Source organism: Peromyscus eremicus, chromosome 2 (genome assembly GCF_949786415.1).
Source record: "Peromyscus eremicus chromosome 2, PerEre_H2_v1, whole genome shotgun sequence".
NCBI classification, from domain to species: domain Eukaryota; kingdom Metazoa; phylum Chordata; class Mammalia; order Rodentia; family Cricetidae; genus Peromyscus; species Peromyscus eremicus.
The window spans coordinates 15,518,955-15,534,806 of record NC_081417.1 but is presented as its reverse complement, the minus strand read 5'-3'; the positions used below and the strand labels follow the sequence as shown (position 1 = coordinate 15,534,806).

General features: G+C 42.3%; 1 long non-coding RNA gene across 2 annotated transcripts in view; it reads right to left on the bottom strand.

Annotated features, from left to right (window-relative positions):
- Positions 1–15,852, bottom strand: part of LOC131903346 (uncharacterized) — a 71,581-nt gene that overhangs the window by 55,347 nt on the left and 382 nt on the right. The gene's annotated exons all lie outside the window — the stretch shown is intronic.

The following is a 15,852-nucleotide window of genomic DNA, read 5'->3' as shown; positions in this document are numbered from 1 at the left end:
TCAATCAACCATGACTGTCTTGCAAGCCCATCCCATGATTGTCTTGCAAGCCCATCCAGATGATTTCATTGTCTATACTTGGAGTCAGAGGTTTCATTCAGGGATGATAACAGTAGCTCAATTGGCACATCATAGTCAGTGATGTCCCCATGAACAGATTTTATCTGGTCTGGAAGAGAGAGACCAAAGGCATAAGAGACATGTGTTATGGAACTCCAGCCTCAGAGCATGGAATAGTGGTTGCCATCCTAAAATAAGAACAACTACCACTCATGGGAGACACACATTGAGTTTATCAACATTCCCTCCTAGGACATGGAAAGTCATCAGACCCTCATCTAGATTCCAACCACTTAGGAACACATACCTAGTCCCATGTAATCTTGCCCAGCTGCAAATAGTTTGGGGGCGGTGCTGTATAAGATTATATATAGTAGCCGGGCGGTGGTGGCGCACGCCTTTAATCCCAGCACTCGGGAGGCAGAGCCAGGCAGATCTCTGTGAGTTCGAGGCCAGCCCGGGCTACCAAGTGAGTTCCAGGAAAGGCACAAAGCTACACAGAGAAACCCTGTCTCGAAAAACCAAAAAAAAAAAAAAAAAAGATTATATATAGTATACAGGAGGTGAAAGTTTGGGGACTCCAATAATATAGCTTCATGAGTTGCCATCTATGCTTGGGTGGGCTTTGAGGGAATGCAGCTGTTTTTGAGTCATCTGTGTTCATTAGGGTAAATACCCTCACTGTATTAGTCAGGGTTCTCTAGAGTAACAGACCTGATAGAATATACATACACACACACACACACACACACACACACAGACACACACACAGACACGTGTGTGTGTGTGTGTGTGTGTGTGTGTGTGTGTGTGTGTGTGTGTATACTGAGATTTATTAAAATGACTTACAGGCTGTGGTCCAGCAAATCTAACAATGGTTGTCTATGTATGGAAGGTCCAAGAATCCAGTAATTGTTTAGAGACTCAATGTTTCAGCTGGTCTTTAGCACACACCAGAATCCAGAAGTGGGTTCTAATGCCAGTGAAGGAATGGCTTTGCCAGTAAGGTGAGAGCAAGCAGGCAAAGAGCAAACACTTCCTTCTTCTATGTCCTTATGTATGCTTCCAAGCAGAAGGTGTGACCCAGATTAGGGGTGTGTCTTCCCACCTCAAAAGATCTGGATTAAAGATGTGACTCCACAGCTCAAAGATCCAGATTAGTAATGGATCTTTCCTCTTAAAATTAATCAAAAATACCTCAGAGATATGTCCCTCCATCTTGGGGTTTTGGTTAATTCTGGATGCAGTCAATTTGAAAACCAAGAATAGCCACAATGCTCACCCACACTCTGGTAAGTGAGAACAATAAATTCATTGTTTCATCAAGCTGAACTTGGATAGAATCATTTCTTTGATCTGCCATTGGACTCTGTCTAGCTGAAGAGGTGTTTGTTCATATCATCTCAAGAAAAACAATGCAACATTTAGGTGATCTCTAAAAACTCATGGAAAAGAACTCCAAGTAAATACAAAAATCCCTATACAACAGAGAAGTCCATGGGACATAAAGCCTACCAAGGACTCTGCACATTGGTAGGAGTATCAGAGAATGCTGTCATCCATTCCAGAGCCACATGTCCCTATTTGTTAATAGAACCCCAATTTTATCCTGATAATTCAAGTCTTCTATTAGATCATAGACTCTAGCTTCCTCTGAAGCTTGGTGTAGCCACAGAGTCAACATTTGACTGAGGACATGTAAGCCAGTTGTTCCTTGAGACAGTTTTTAAGCCCTTAAAGGGCCATAGACCTTTATAGGAAAGCTTTAAAAAACAAACTGTAATATTTTATTTTTTCTGTGAATTGCATACATGTTTACAGTGTACTTTGACCATATTCTAACCATGCTCACACACCCCTACTCCTCACACTAACTCCACTCATATCCACCACTGCAACCTCTCCCAACTTCGTATATTTTAATAGCCTTTCTCTTAATTCTTCCAGTTTTTCAAAAATTGTCAGAAACCAAAAATCTGGTGTAGTATCTGAACTGAAATTCTGTTGCAACATCTGAAAGAAGTTTTCTTGGTGTAACATTTTGTGGAGCCTCTACAGATCACCTCTGCACCATACAGCCCACCTCTGCACATCTCTTCTGTGATACAAATGTGAGCAAATGACTCTCTTCTACACCTAGCAAAGTCAGCATTCCTAAAGTCAACTGTGCAATGGGGAAGAGCAGGGTGTTTTCTATATAGTAAGGTAATTATAGCAACAACAATATATTTCAAAGTAAGTAGAACAGAGGGAAATTACTAGAAAGGAAAGGTGATGAAAAATTCAACAAATTATTTGGCACAAATACCTCGCATTATATATAAAAACACATTCATACTAGGACCTACAATTAAAAACTCCTCTCCTATAAAAGTAATTACAAACAACATGAAAATACAAGCTACATGGATACTCTAGAGAAAATCAAGCAAATGCTTGAGAGGATGGATATGCTAAATAAACTAATTTGATCAGTATACAATGTGTACATGTATCAAAACATCATCCTGTATCTATAAATACTTAAAGGTATGTATTAGTCAAAAATAAAATAAGATGAGATACAGGGATGTAGCTAAGTTGTGGAGTGTTTACCAAGCATGCTTGAGGCTCTGGGTTCAGTCACCAGCACCACATTAACCAGGCATGGTGGTGCCACATGTGACCCAGCACTCAGGAGACAGAAGCAGAAGGTTCAGAAGTTCAAGCTCATCCTCGGCCACATAGGGAGTTTGAGTCCAACACAAGCTAGAGAGAAATTGTCAAAAAAGCAAAGGGGAGGGAGGGAGGGAGGGAGGGAGGAGGGAGGGAGGGAGGAACGAGTAAACATAAGTCTACAGCTAAACAAAAATCAAAAGTTAAAAAAAGCATTTTAAAAAACAACCATTTTGAAATGCTTAAGATCCTGGTCCTATTTCTCTGAACATATGCTTCTCCTTTTTAGTTGCTTTAGAGGAGTCTTTGAGACCAATAAGAAATACATGAAGCCACAAATTTCCAAGAAATGTACAGATTGTTAAATCAAGAGTGCAAGGAAAAATGAGCAGTTAGGAATAAAAATATAAGACTGTTATCCTATAGCTTGGAACAAACAGGTACATTAAAAGGTGAATCACATACAATGAAACCTTATAAAAGTTACACAGGAAAAGCAGGGGAAGGGCTTTCCAATAAATAAAAGTAAATCCTGAAGCAAATACCATTAAACAGACCACATAAATGCACTTACCTGTTTGAAATATAAAGAAGCAAATTAAAAATACACACACACACACACACACACACCTGCATTCTAGCGAGTGCTCCATGTCTGAGAAGCATATCAATTTACTACAACTGGTTCCTGGGCTCTCGGGGTAAACTGCACAGCCTCGGTGTCTGCATGGATACAGTCTACCAACAAGCAGGGCAGAGATACAAGCTGTGCTTATTCATCACCCAAGTACTTACGACTAGGGCTGGGAAGAAGTGTGAGCCATTTGGGGTGCTTGGCGTTTTCCATTTTTATTTTTCATTTTTGTCAAAAGTGTTATAACTTCCTTAGTAATAAAAAAGGAATAAATATGAGAGAATTTTAAAGAAGATAATTGGGATTACATTCTGAATAATGAATCTTTTGGTCTGATACTATTACATCTACATTGAGAAGAATATTTCTGAGAAGTATTTGAATATGTGATTTCCTTCCAGAATACAGATCTAGACACAGTCTGACAAATGAAAGGACTCCTAATTCCATGACGGGCATCTAGAAGCAGGGTGTTCATTAGAGTCTGAAGAAATCTTGAGGCTATCCCTGTCTGTAAACCACATGAAACTTCCCCCAGTACAAGGAGCACATTATGTCAAACAAATCATTTTAGAATTTTAGTCTTTAGGTCAAAAGTATGAAGGCAAAGAGAGTTATGACTGAATCAAGCTTTCACCCATGATACTCTGTTTTCACAAAGCTATGCCCAGGCTCGAGAGATGGCTCAGTGGTTAACACTGGCTCCTCTTCCGGAGGACCCCACTCCCATTCCCAGCACACACACAGTGACTCACAACTATCTGTAATCCCAGTTCCAGGGGATCTGGCAGCTTCTGGCCTCTATGGGCACCAGATATGCAGGTGGTGCACAGACATCCATGCAAGCAAAATACCAAAACATAAAATAAAAATAAATAAACCAAAGTAAAAAAATATTTTTAAGCTGAGTATCTGGTCTCACTGGCCATTTGCCAACAGGAGACATAAATGCATACATGTGTGGTGACATATTGTATACCCCACTATATTGTGTACCCTAATAAACTTATCTGGGGATCAGAGGACAGAGCCAGCCACTAGATTAAACATAGAGGCAGGACAGTGGTGGCACACACCCTTAATCCTATCACTCGGGAGACAGAGATCTGATCCGTCTGGATCTCTGTGAGTTTAAGGCCACACTTGAAACAGAGCCAGGCATGGTGACACACGCCTTTAATCTCAGCACTAGGAAGGAAGGAAGATGGCAGGGCACAGAAAGGAATATATGGCGTGAATAAACAGAAAGTCTTGCTCTGGAGGCTGAGGAGTTGGTATGGTGAGGTTGACTGTGGCTTGTTCTGTTACTCTGATCTTTTAGCTTTCACCTCAATATCTGGCTCTGGGTTTTCTATTAATAAGACCATTTAGCAATTTGTTCCTCATACATGAGGCAGAAATATTTTAAAACACACATGGAAAGGAGACATACCACTTTTTTCTGGTTTTTTTGAGACAGGGTTTCTCGGTGTAGCCCTGGCTGTCCTAGAACTCACTTGTAGACCAGGCTGACCTCAAACTCAGAGATCTACCTACTTCTGCCTCTGAGTGCTGACCTCAAACTCAGAGATCTGCCTACTTCTGCCTCTGAGTGCTGGGATTAAAGGTGTGTGCTACCACAGCCCAGCATGAGATGTAGCACTTTTAAAACAGATTGATTGTTGAGATTGTAAGAAGTAATGGTCAGAGTGTGAATTTACCATTCAAGGGAGGAGTTTATCTTATCTAGGACTTTTGATTATTAACAACATGAAAGACAGCCCTGTGGTTAATCCCTTGCTGTGCAAATGTGAGGAGTGGAGACTGGATCCTCAGTGTTCCCACAAAGCTGGGTGTTGTAATCCCAGCATTCCTACAGTGAGGTAGGTGAAGACAGGGAAATCCTCCTCAAGTGTATGGGCCAGCTAGCCTGGAGGACACAGTGGCTAACAACAAAGAAACCCTGTTCCAAACAAAGTAGAAGGTTAGGACCAACACCGGAGGTTTTCCTGTGACCACCACACACACACACACACACACACACACACACACACACACACATCCTGTTTTGATAAGATTGCCTCTCTGATCACTGTGTGTGCACACATTTGTGGCAGGTTTTACCTACCTTCCTACTTGGGAGAGGGGACAGAGAAGGAAGGGAGGGAAGGGGAAAACCCTAATAGTAGCGTTTTATAGGCATTTTTAAATGTCTCTTAGCAGTGATGAGACTTTCTAACGAACCTGTGATGTGGCAGTTTACTTCTAAAACTCAAAGGGCTTTGCTTTGTTTCATGCCTTTTTTCACATCTGCTTCTTAATGTGCATTTTCTATTCCAGGATTCATCCACAATTTCGTGTCCTTCTCATATCTCATGTTTCAGTTTAGATCCTCTCAGTTTTTGATGACCTTGAAAGTTGTTGAGGAGTACTACTCAGTCAGTAATGCTGAAAAATATCCCTGTGCTGGGATCCATTTGATGCTTTTCTCATGATTACAGTGGGATAATCAGCTTGGAAGTCAAAGACCACAAGTGTGTGATACCATTTCCACTGTGGGTTTTATGTATTTTTAATGTGTATGATTGTCTTGCCTACATGTGTGTCTGTGCACTGTGTGTATATCTGGTGCACATGGGGGCAAGAAGAAGGCATCAGATACGCTGGGAATGCCGTTACAGACGGTTGTGAGCGGCTCTGTGGGTGCTGGGAATCAAACCTATGTCCTGTGGAAGAGCAGCCAGTGCTCTTGACTGCTCAGCCGTCTCTCTTGTCCCGTCTTCATCGTTATCTGTGGTAGAATTGTGTTCCCCAAAATATTGTACACCCTAATAAACTTATCTGGGGTCAGAGAATGGAACAGCCACAATATTAAACATAGAGGATAGGCAGTGGTAGCATACACCTTTAATCCTAGGATTCCAGAGGCAGAAATCCCTCTGGATCTCTGTGAGTTCAAGGCCACACTGGAAACAGCCAGGCATGGTGACTCACGCCTTTAATCCCAAGAAGTGAGCCTTTAATCCCAGGGAGTGATGGCAGAAAACAGAAAGATATATAAGGCGTGAGGACCAGAAACTAGAAGCTGGTTAAGCTTTCAGGCTTTCAAGCAGCAGTTCAGCTGAGATTCATTCTGGATGAGGACTCAGGCATCCAGTCTGAGGAAACAGGATCAGCTGAGGAATTGGCAAGGTGAGGTAGCTGTGGCTTGTTCTGCTTCTCTGATCTTCCAGCATTCATCCCAATAACTGGCCTCAGGTTTGATTTTATTAATAAGACTCTTTAAGATTTGTGCTACAGTTGTATATAATGTTATATATAAATGTTTATGTGTTACATACTCATAGCACCTCCTTTCTCTGTCAGTATTGACACTGGACCCCTGGTTGAGACAGTTTGTCATGTTTCTCTACTATAGAGCACCTCTCTTCCTTTTTCATGTACCATACTGGTTTTGTCTGTCCATAGGAGGGGCAGTTTTACTCAGCCTGCTTGAAGACAGTATGTCTATACACATCCTATGGAGTTCTTATGCACAGGCAATTTCTAGTTTCTCCACTTATCTCAATACTTACATATTTATTCAAGTGTTGTTTTATCTCGACATGGATTCAGAGATATTCATCTTTTGCTTTGGGTTATAATCCATAACTACTTTATTTTCTTGTTCAGACTCTTTCCAATTTAACCACTGAGAGATCTTCAATTGGTTCTTACTTCTTTTTGCCATGCACCATATGTGTACTTTTAATGAATATTCAAAAGATTAATATACAAATAGAAGAATGATAGTAACTGCTAATAGTGCTTACACTATTAGGCACAAAGGCCTCAGTGATAAGTAAAATTGCCAATATAACTCAAATAACAACATAATAAACTGCATAATATTATTTAAAAGTTCTAGCTTATACTTAGAATTTTTAAAATGCTAATAGTTTTTTTAACAGTTATTTGTTTGTTTATTGTGTTGCTTAGAATGGAACCCAGAACCATATATGTATTTTTATTTTTAATCAAAATACAATTACATCACGCTCCCCTTTTCACTTTTCTCCCTCCAGTCCTCGCATGTACTTTATCCCCATCCCCCACCCCACATGCCTTGTACCTTGCTCTCTATCAAATTCATGGCCTCTAGCCTCTTTTTCCATTGATAAATATGATAGTAGTAGGAGCTAACTATGTGGAGTGCTTACTGTAGCAGATATCACAGTAAGCACTTAACAATGAATGTTTCTACTAATCTTCACAACAATCCCATGGCTAAGCTGTGAGAATGCAAGACTGTCCACTGTTCCAAAAGCATGGTCCCTGGGAGCTTGTGTGGAGGTTCTAGTAAGAGTACAACTACTCATATAGCCTTGACCAAAAAGCAATCTTCCTCTCTCCTGTGTCAGGAAGGTCTTGAGGAGGGACCAGAGAGACAAGTGGGAGAGGAATGGATCACCTGCCTGCCCAGGCAGATCGACTGAATTAACCTGGGATCACCCTCACACCCAACCTTGTTTCCTGCACAAGAAGAACCAGAGTCACCCTAAAAAAACATTATTATGCACATCCCTGGACTCACCACAGACCTCTTTAGTCATAAATTCTAGGGCTTGAGAATATGCATTTTAACATCCATTCCAGGAGATTCAGACACATGCCAATGTGTGTGAGCAAGCTGACACCAGAACTGAATTCCTTGTCACAGAAATGAGAGCTTATCAAAGCCCTTGTGCCTAGTTACCTAAGCACACCCCCTACCCACTGTTCTGAGAAGAAAGTCAATTTCAGGTCATTTCTATTTAAAACTCATCATGAAAAAGTATCCAGTATCAGTCTTTCTCCTTGGCTGGTAGTATTGGACCAAATAAGTTTATGTACAAAACTTCCCACTAGAGGGAGTCCCTATATCCCTTCCTAGAACAAGCCATGTGGAGAGTACTATCTTGTAACACTTTAAAAATATAAATGTTTTAAGGCATTTGAAGGGAGACACACTGTAGGGCTGGGTAATGGCTGCTTCTAGATGACAAAGATGATTAAAGAAAAAAACTTATCAGAAATTATTGAGATCCAGCCTCTGTAGTTTCCTTCCCAGGGACCCAGAAGAGACACTACTAATGGTCAGAATAATCTGAGGGAAAGGAAGCTATGGGCACCATGCTCCTTTGTCCATCCACTTTATTCCTCTAAGACAAAAGTCTACAGCTTCAGTTCTGTCCTCACACTCGGCTCCTCTCTGTCCTTTCTCTTCCTGTCCTCTCATTGTCTAGTCCTAACTAAGCTCTTTTGCTCTCAATCTCATCTTCATCCTCCGTTCCTCCGTCCGTTTTCATTCCTTCCTCTCCTACCCTCCTGACCTGACCCAATCCATCTACAATCTCCAAAAAACTCTGCCCTGCTGCTTCCTGGTCGGGCAGGGCAACTCTGCTCTGAGCTAGGAAACCTGCCTCATGGCTACATTGCACCTGGTGTGCAAAAATCCTTTTGTTCTGAGTCAATTGTTCTGGAATGCACTTGGGCTGTGAGAGGAAGGGGGGTCTGAGTGTCATTGCACAAGAAACACAGCTATGCTAGGCAGTGTCTCCATAAGGGGGTTTACCTTAATTCAGATCAGCAGTTGGTCTGAAAGGTTTATTCTGTCTGCCATTTTGGCCTAGGAGTTTGAGAGGTATTTCAGATAAATACACTGTTAAAAGTTCTTGGGTAAGTTATGAGCACACATGAAATTCATAGCAGGAAACAGCTGATATATAAAAAGCCAAATAACACCAAATACTCCTTGAGATTTGGGTTCCTCTGGAAGAATTCCTTGATTCTTCCAGGTATAGCTTTACTATATACAGCTGAATCCCTACTTCATATTCCTGCGGCTTGTAGCAAAAACTTGGTGCTGGGGTAGGATACTTTGTTATGAGTCATTGGTCAATAAGATTCCAGAGATAATACCAAAAATCATACAGGTTTTTGCCATTCCTCTTGGTTTCCCCCACAACTAGATGATAAGACCTTATTGCAGAAGTTAGCTGCACAATAGATAGAAATCAAGCCGGAACTAAGCTGGAAGCTTCCTCTGTGCCAGTTAGCTTTCCTGGCCCCGATGGCGCTGAGCAGGCACCTGAAGGATAAAAGTATCAAAGGTCTTACAAAGGTCTTACCCAACTGTGAACCATATGAACCATGAGCCCAACCTTCCAGGGAAGACATGCTCACTGTACAACAGTGGCAGTGCTGTTATGGGGCCACCAGCTACTCTCTGGTTTGATATGAGTTCCACTTCACAGAAGGGAATCAATTCCTGGTACTCTAAATGCATGGTGGATGAGTTCATAGGTCCCAGAGGGGAATTGAATACTGTTGTTTAGCTAAATTGATATGGTATCAAATTGCCTTCTATATATTAATGTTTATAGCCCCAGACAAACGCTACTCTCATCCTAATCAGAGAAGCATCCCCCAGCAATGAATGCTGATGAGTACAGAGACAGATTGCTGCACAAGATTCTGAGAATAAATGACAGATGAGTTGTCAGCCCTCATCAAGGCATTTATACTATCCATCTAAGGCTCAGGGAACATTGCAGAAGAGGGTGTACAAAGAATATAAGAGCTAGATAATAGGGAGAAGGGCTGTAAAATGCCAACCTTTATGCAAAATACAGCTATTGCAATCACGAACTCACAGCAGTACAGTTGGCTACACCAAGAATGGGCCTGTCAACAATCATGCACGGATGGAGAAGAAGCTCAGGAGACCTCTCGCTGCTGAACTATGTGCCCCTGATAAATTCTGGGAGAGGGGAATCATTGCCTGCAGTTGCATACCCATCAGTGACCCTACCATGTTTTAAGTGATAGTTCCAACACAATAAACTGGATAGGTCAGTCATAAAACAAACCCAAAGCCAGGAATTTAGTTAAAAAAAAAAATGTCTCTGGTAGGGAAAATGTTTAGTACTACACATCGCCATTAAAGCAATTTGTTTAACCTATTGTACAAGGACTCGTCTTAACTCACTGTTAGCAGTTAAATAAAATACACTATAATTGATCATTTAACATTTTGTGTTCATTTGTTTTTCTTTGGGAAGGGGAGTTAGGAGCTAGGGATGAGCTCCAGGTTTGGGGGCATGCTAAGAAAGATATTCTGACATTGTTTGTTCACTCATTAAGTAAGACCAGGGAAGTGAGAGAAAAAGCTTAGATTAACAAAATAATTACATTTTTAAATTACAAAAATTCTAATTTAAAGTGTATTATCACCTCTAAAATCCAAAATAGGGGCTTAAAATAGTTTTTAATAATAATCCATTTGTGGGTATGTTCTGTCCTTCCACCTTACTTAAAATGCTAGAGTTTAGGAATAGTAAATCTAGGATATGGAACATGACTATTTCTCCATAACTAGTGTGCATGCACTTAGCTTACTTAAGCATAGCAGTGGTCTTGAGGAGGATGGTAAATGATGATGGGAGGTGGTGATAAGGGTGAATTAAAAAGGCTATATATAAGAAATGAAGAAGTGAATCACAATACGCTTTTGAAGGTAGGACATATGGAAATGGCCAGTGTGGCTAGAGAAAAGAAACAGTAACTCCTAGGTTTTTTACCTGACCTGTTGCTTGAAAAATGGTGTAATTTTCTGAGATTTGCAGTTCTGGAGAGAGATAAGAACTGCTGTGAGAAGGAGACAATTTGCCTATGCTGTCCCTCTCATTGGCCAAATTTTAAGCCCCTTTTCACCTTCTTATTCTTTGAGTCTTAGTTCAGGACTCTTTTTCGGTGAAATTCTTCAAGTAGGTCAAACCAAAGCTCTGCTTTAAGTACATGCTCTCTTGGTGCCATGTGGGTAGATCCACTCAATACATGGTGTGGTGGTTTGAAAGACAATGGCCCTCAAAGGGAGTGTGTGGACTGTTGAAGTAGGTGTGGTCTTGTTGGAGGAAGTGTGTCACTGTGGAGGCGGGTTTTGGGGTCTCATATATGCTCAAGCCACACCCAGTGAGACAGTTCACTTCCTGTTGCCTGCAAGATTTAGAACTCTCAGCTACTTCTCCAGCACCATGTCTGCCTTCACACCACCATGCCCCACCATGATGACAATGCACTGAACTTGTGAACTGTAAGTGAGCCACCACAATTAAATGTTTTCCTTTATAAGAGTTGCTGTGGCCATGTTGTCTCTTCACAGCAACAGAAACCCTAACTTAGACACATAGATTGGCAAACAGAAGCAGCCACTACCCAGGTCCCTGATAATTAGTGTGCTACTCTGGTCTGGACCATGTGACCTACATCAACCAATAGTGTAGAGGCATATATGACAAATGCAAACACTTTAAAGGCATGTGTACAGTGGGGCTCACCATGTCTTGCTTTGTTAAGTGTGGGGACCAGCCTCCACACTTATTTACCTCAGGAACTCTTGAGGAATGAGGAATAAGAGACTTAGTTAGAAATAGAGAAGAGAGAAACAGAAAACACAGGATAGACTCGGGTGAGCCTGGATCCTTATCCACAGGCCCAGAACTGTATTCCAAAGGTCTATTTATAATAATGCCAAGGGGTGAAGCAAAAGACCTCTCCATTGCTAGTTACAGTCACCTGGTACCCAGGCCCGTGGTCCAATCAACCTGTTATACAGTCCTGCTGGGTACAGCCACTAGGAAACCTAGTGGGCTCCAACAGTTAAGGTCAATTACATGAGTCTGTGTAGTGGGTAATTGGGATTTATTAAGATATAAATTGGGGAAATGGACTCATGAATACAGAACTGAGTAAACAGCGGAAATGGTCCTCTGTTCTGCCCAGGAGTGAATGCACGCCCTGTGTCTGATCATGCCAAGGGCAGTGTGGCCCCTCCTTCTTTCCTTTCAAGAGGACATGTATGCAGGCAAGAAGTCAAGAAGTCACATGTGCCGGCAAGAAGCACCGCCTCTACCGGGCTGGATAGCCCAAGATGACGGGCGGAGCAAATACCACTACATTGCTTGTTACTTTAGAAAGAGGCTATATGAAGAATCCTGGCTAACCTGCTGAAATAAAAAACATGATGCCTCTGCTGACAGGCTCCTACAGCGTGACATGTTAGTTAGGCCACCTGCAGTTGTCTACTTTACATTACTGTTGTAAAATACCTGAGGCTACAGGGCTGGAGCAATGGTTCAGTTAGAAGTGCTTATTGCTCTTACAGAGGATTTGATTTCATTCCCAGAACTTACATGGTGGCTCACAGTAGCCTGAAACTCGGGTTCCAAGGAAATCCATGCCCTCTCTGGCCTTCCTGCACATACATGGTGCACATAAACTGAAGAGAGACACATGAACACACATAAACATAATAAATAAATAAATAAATAAATAAATAGATAAGCCTTGTTTAAAAAAAATACCTGAGGCTGGCAAATGTACACAAATAAAGGGTTATTTGGTTCACAGTTCCGGATATTCAAGGGCATGGTGCTAGCGGCTCTGCTCTAAAAGACTCCCTTTAGCAGATTTGGTCACAATGGCAGCCACATGCGTGGATGGAAAAGATCACATCCAGGTGGGGCCACACTCTGTGTAACAACCCTCTCCAGACAACTAAATGTTGTGGAATATTATTTTACGATGTGTTACATTCATTTATGCTGTGGAATATTTGTTTAATGATACAAAAACGTACTGGATTCTTTTATGTTGCATTTGTTTAACTCTGTGAAGCTATGTTACTTTGCCTGCCTGAAACACCTGATTGGTCTAATAAAGAGATGAACAGCCAATAGCTAGGCAGGATAAAGGATAGGTGGGGCTGGCAGGCAGAGAGAATAAATAGAAGGAGAAATCTGGGAAGAGAGGATCAAGAAGCAAGAGAAGGAGGAGAACACCAGGAGCCAGCTACATAGCAAGCCATGGAGTAAGAAGTAAAGAAAGTTATACAGAATAGGGAAAGATAAAAAGCCCAGAGACAAAAGGTAGACAGCTAATTTAAGAAAAGCTGGCTAGAAACAAGCCAAGCTAAAGCCAGGCATTCATAAGAATGAATAAACCTCCATGTATTTATTTGGGAGCTGGATGGTGGGCCCCCCAAGGAGCAAAGAACCAAAGAGTAAAAAAGAAAAAACAAAACAACAATAACAAAAAAAACACAACTAATAATAATGGACCAAAAAAAATCACTTTAATCCCTTCCAAGAGTGGTAGTCTCCATGGCCCAACATTATCCCCCTAGGCTCCTCATCTCAAATTTCTACATCTCTCACCACACATTAAGGAGCAAACCAAGCCTTCACATCATGTGCTACTGGAGGGCACACTCAAACCATATCCAACCACAGCATTTAATGAGATTACACACTACTAGCAGACTCACCACCTGGAGAGAAAGGCAGGAAAGAGTCCAGCTGAACAGAACCAAAGAACTACTATCCATCCCATTCCTGAACCACCTAATGCATTTTGTAAGCCACTCAGTTTTATAACTTGTTATACAACTAAAGCTGACACAGTAGCACATTTCTGGGTTGTATTTTTGTGTGTTTGATGGTTTGGTGTGGTGGTTTGAATGTAATTGGCCCCCATAAGCTCACAGGGGGTGGCACTATTAGGAGGTATGGCTTTGTTGAAGTAGGTGTGGCCTTGTTGGAAGAAGTGTGTCACTGTGGAGGCAGGCTTTGAGGTCTCATATATGCTCAAGCCACTCCCAGTGTATCAGTTCACTTCCTGTTGCCTACAGATCAAGATGCAGGACTCTCAGCTCTAGTACCATGCCTGCCTGCATTCTACCATGTCCCACCATGATGATAATGAACTAAACCTCTGAAACTGTCAGCCACCCCATTAAATGTTTTCTTTATAAGAGTTGTTGTGGTCATGGTGTCTCTCCACAGCAATGGAAATCCTAAGACATTTGGCTAGCTTTATCTGTCCCCCAAGGCTGTGAGCTCTATATGAGCAAAGACTCTTTTAATCTTTGGTTAGAGCTCTATTCTGAGACTATGGGCACTGGGCAGCTGGCTTCTGCATAAGTACAAGGGAGAAAGGAGGCGTGTGTAACATGAGAGAGCAGGGGGCACTGAAACAGAGGTAGTAACAGGAGGCTCTGAAACACAAGTTACAACATGAAAGAATAGAGGGATGCAGGGAGTAGCTGTTCTGTCTATGACCTTGACGCACCACCCCGAGAGGCAGTAGGTAACTGCTCCACCTGCCTAGGACCTTGAAATACATGTCCCTGGGGCATGGCCTCCTGGACTCTAAAGACCTGGGATGCAGTAGGCATCTCTCTCTCTCTCTCTTTGTGGTTTTCAGATGCTGAGATGGACCAGGAGGAAGAACAATGTGGATCATAGCTCGGCTTTCCAGGACCCCACGATAACTCTCCCATACTGTGATGGCTTTGATCACTAATAAATGTCTTGCCCTTTTTGCAGACTCCATGGATTTCTCACTCTAGGGGAATTTGAAGCAGAAGTTACACAAGACTAGGACATCCATTTGTGCAAAATAACCGTTCACAGAGTTGTAGAAGGCACTGATGAGTACCAGACAAAAAAATCACATTTCCCCTGCTTCAAGGAGAGGACACAAACTCGGGAGTGTTCTAGTCAAGCGTGGGAGCAGCCCAGGAAGCAGATAAAGCTTGGATGAAAGAGAAGTTTCTCTCTGTCTCTTTCCCTTTCTCACCCTCCCCTCTTAGACACACGCACACACACACATACACACACGCACGCACACGCACATACACACACATGCGCGCGCACACACACGCACATACACACACGCACACGCGCACACACACACGCACACGCACACACGCACGCGCACACACACGCACACACACACACACACACACACACACGCCAGTCTAGGCCATGGGTGTTCAGAAGTTAAAGGAAAAGCTCTGGGCTTTCCGTGTCTCTTCAAACTGGGGACCTTCATTCAAGCCTATACCCTTGTTTCTTTTCTTTGACTTATTCCCGGGATCTAACATAATCTTTTTCATAAAGTAGAAACTGCAAGGGGGAAATTAATTAAGATGAGGCAGTAAGCACTATTGTGCTACTTAGATTCCATTTGGCTTGTTTGTTTGTTTGTTTTGTGTTTTTGACACAAGCTAGAGTTATTCAGAAAATGCCCCCATTAGATTGGCCTGTAGGCAAACTTGTAAGGCGGTTTTCTTGATTGATGATTGATGTGGAAGGGCCCAGCCCACTGTGGACAGTGCCACCCCTTCGCAGGTCATCCTGGGGTATATAAGAAAGCCAAGTGAAGAAGCCAGCAAGCAGTGGTCCTCCATGGCCTCTGCTTCAGTCCCTGCCTCCAGGTTCAGGCCCTGAGTTCCTCAATGAGCTGTGACTTGGGATGTGTCAGCCAAAGAAACCCTTTCCTCCCCAACTTGTTTTCCGTCATGGTCTCATCACAGCAATAGAAATCTAACTAATAAAGCCGTTCTTTCACAAAGGCAGCTTCCAAGAGCCCACACTGTCACGTTCAGCAGAGAAGCGCGGGGACAAGCACGGCATTAAGTCCTCACACCCAGAAGCAGAGCC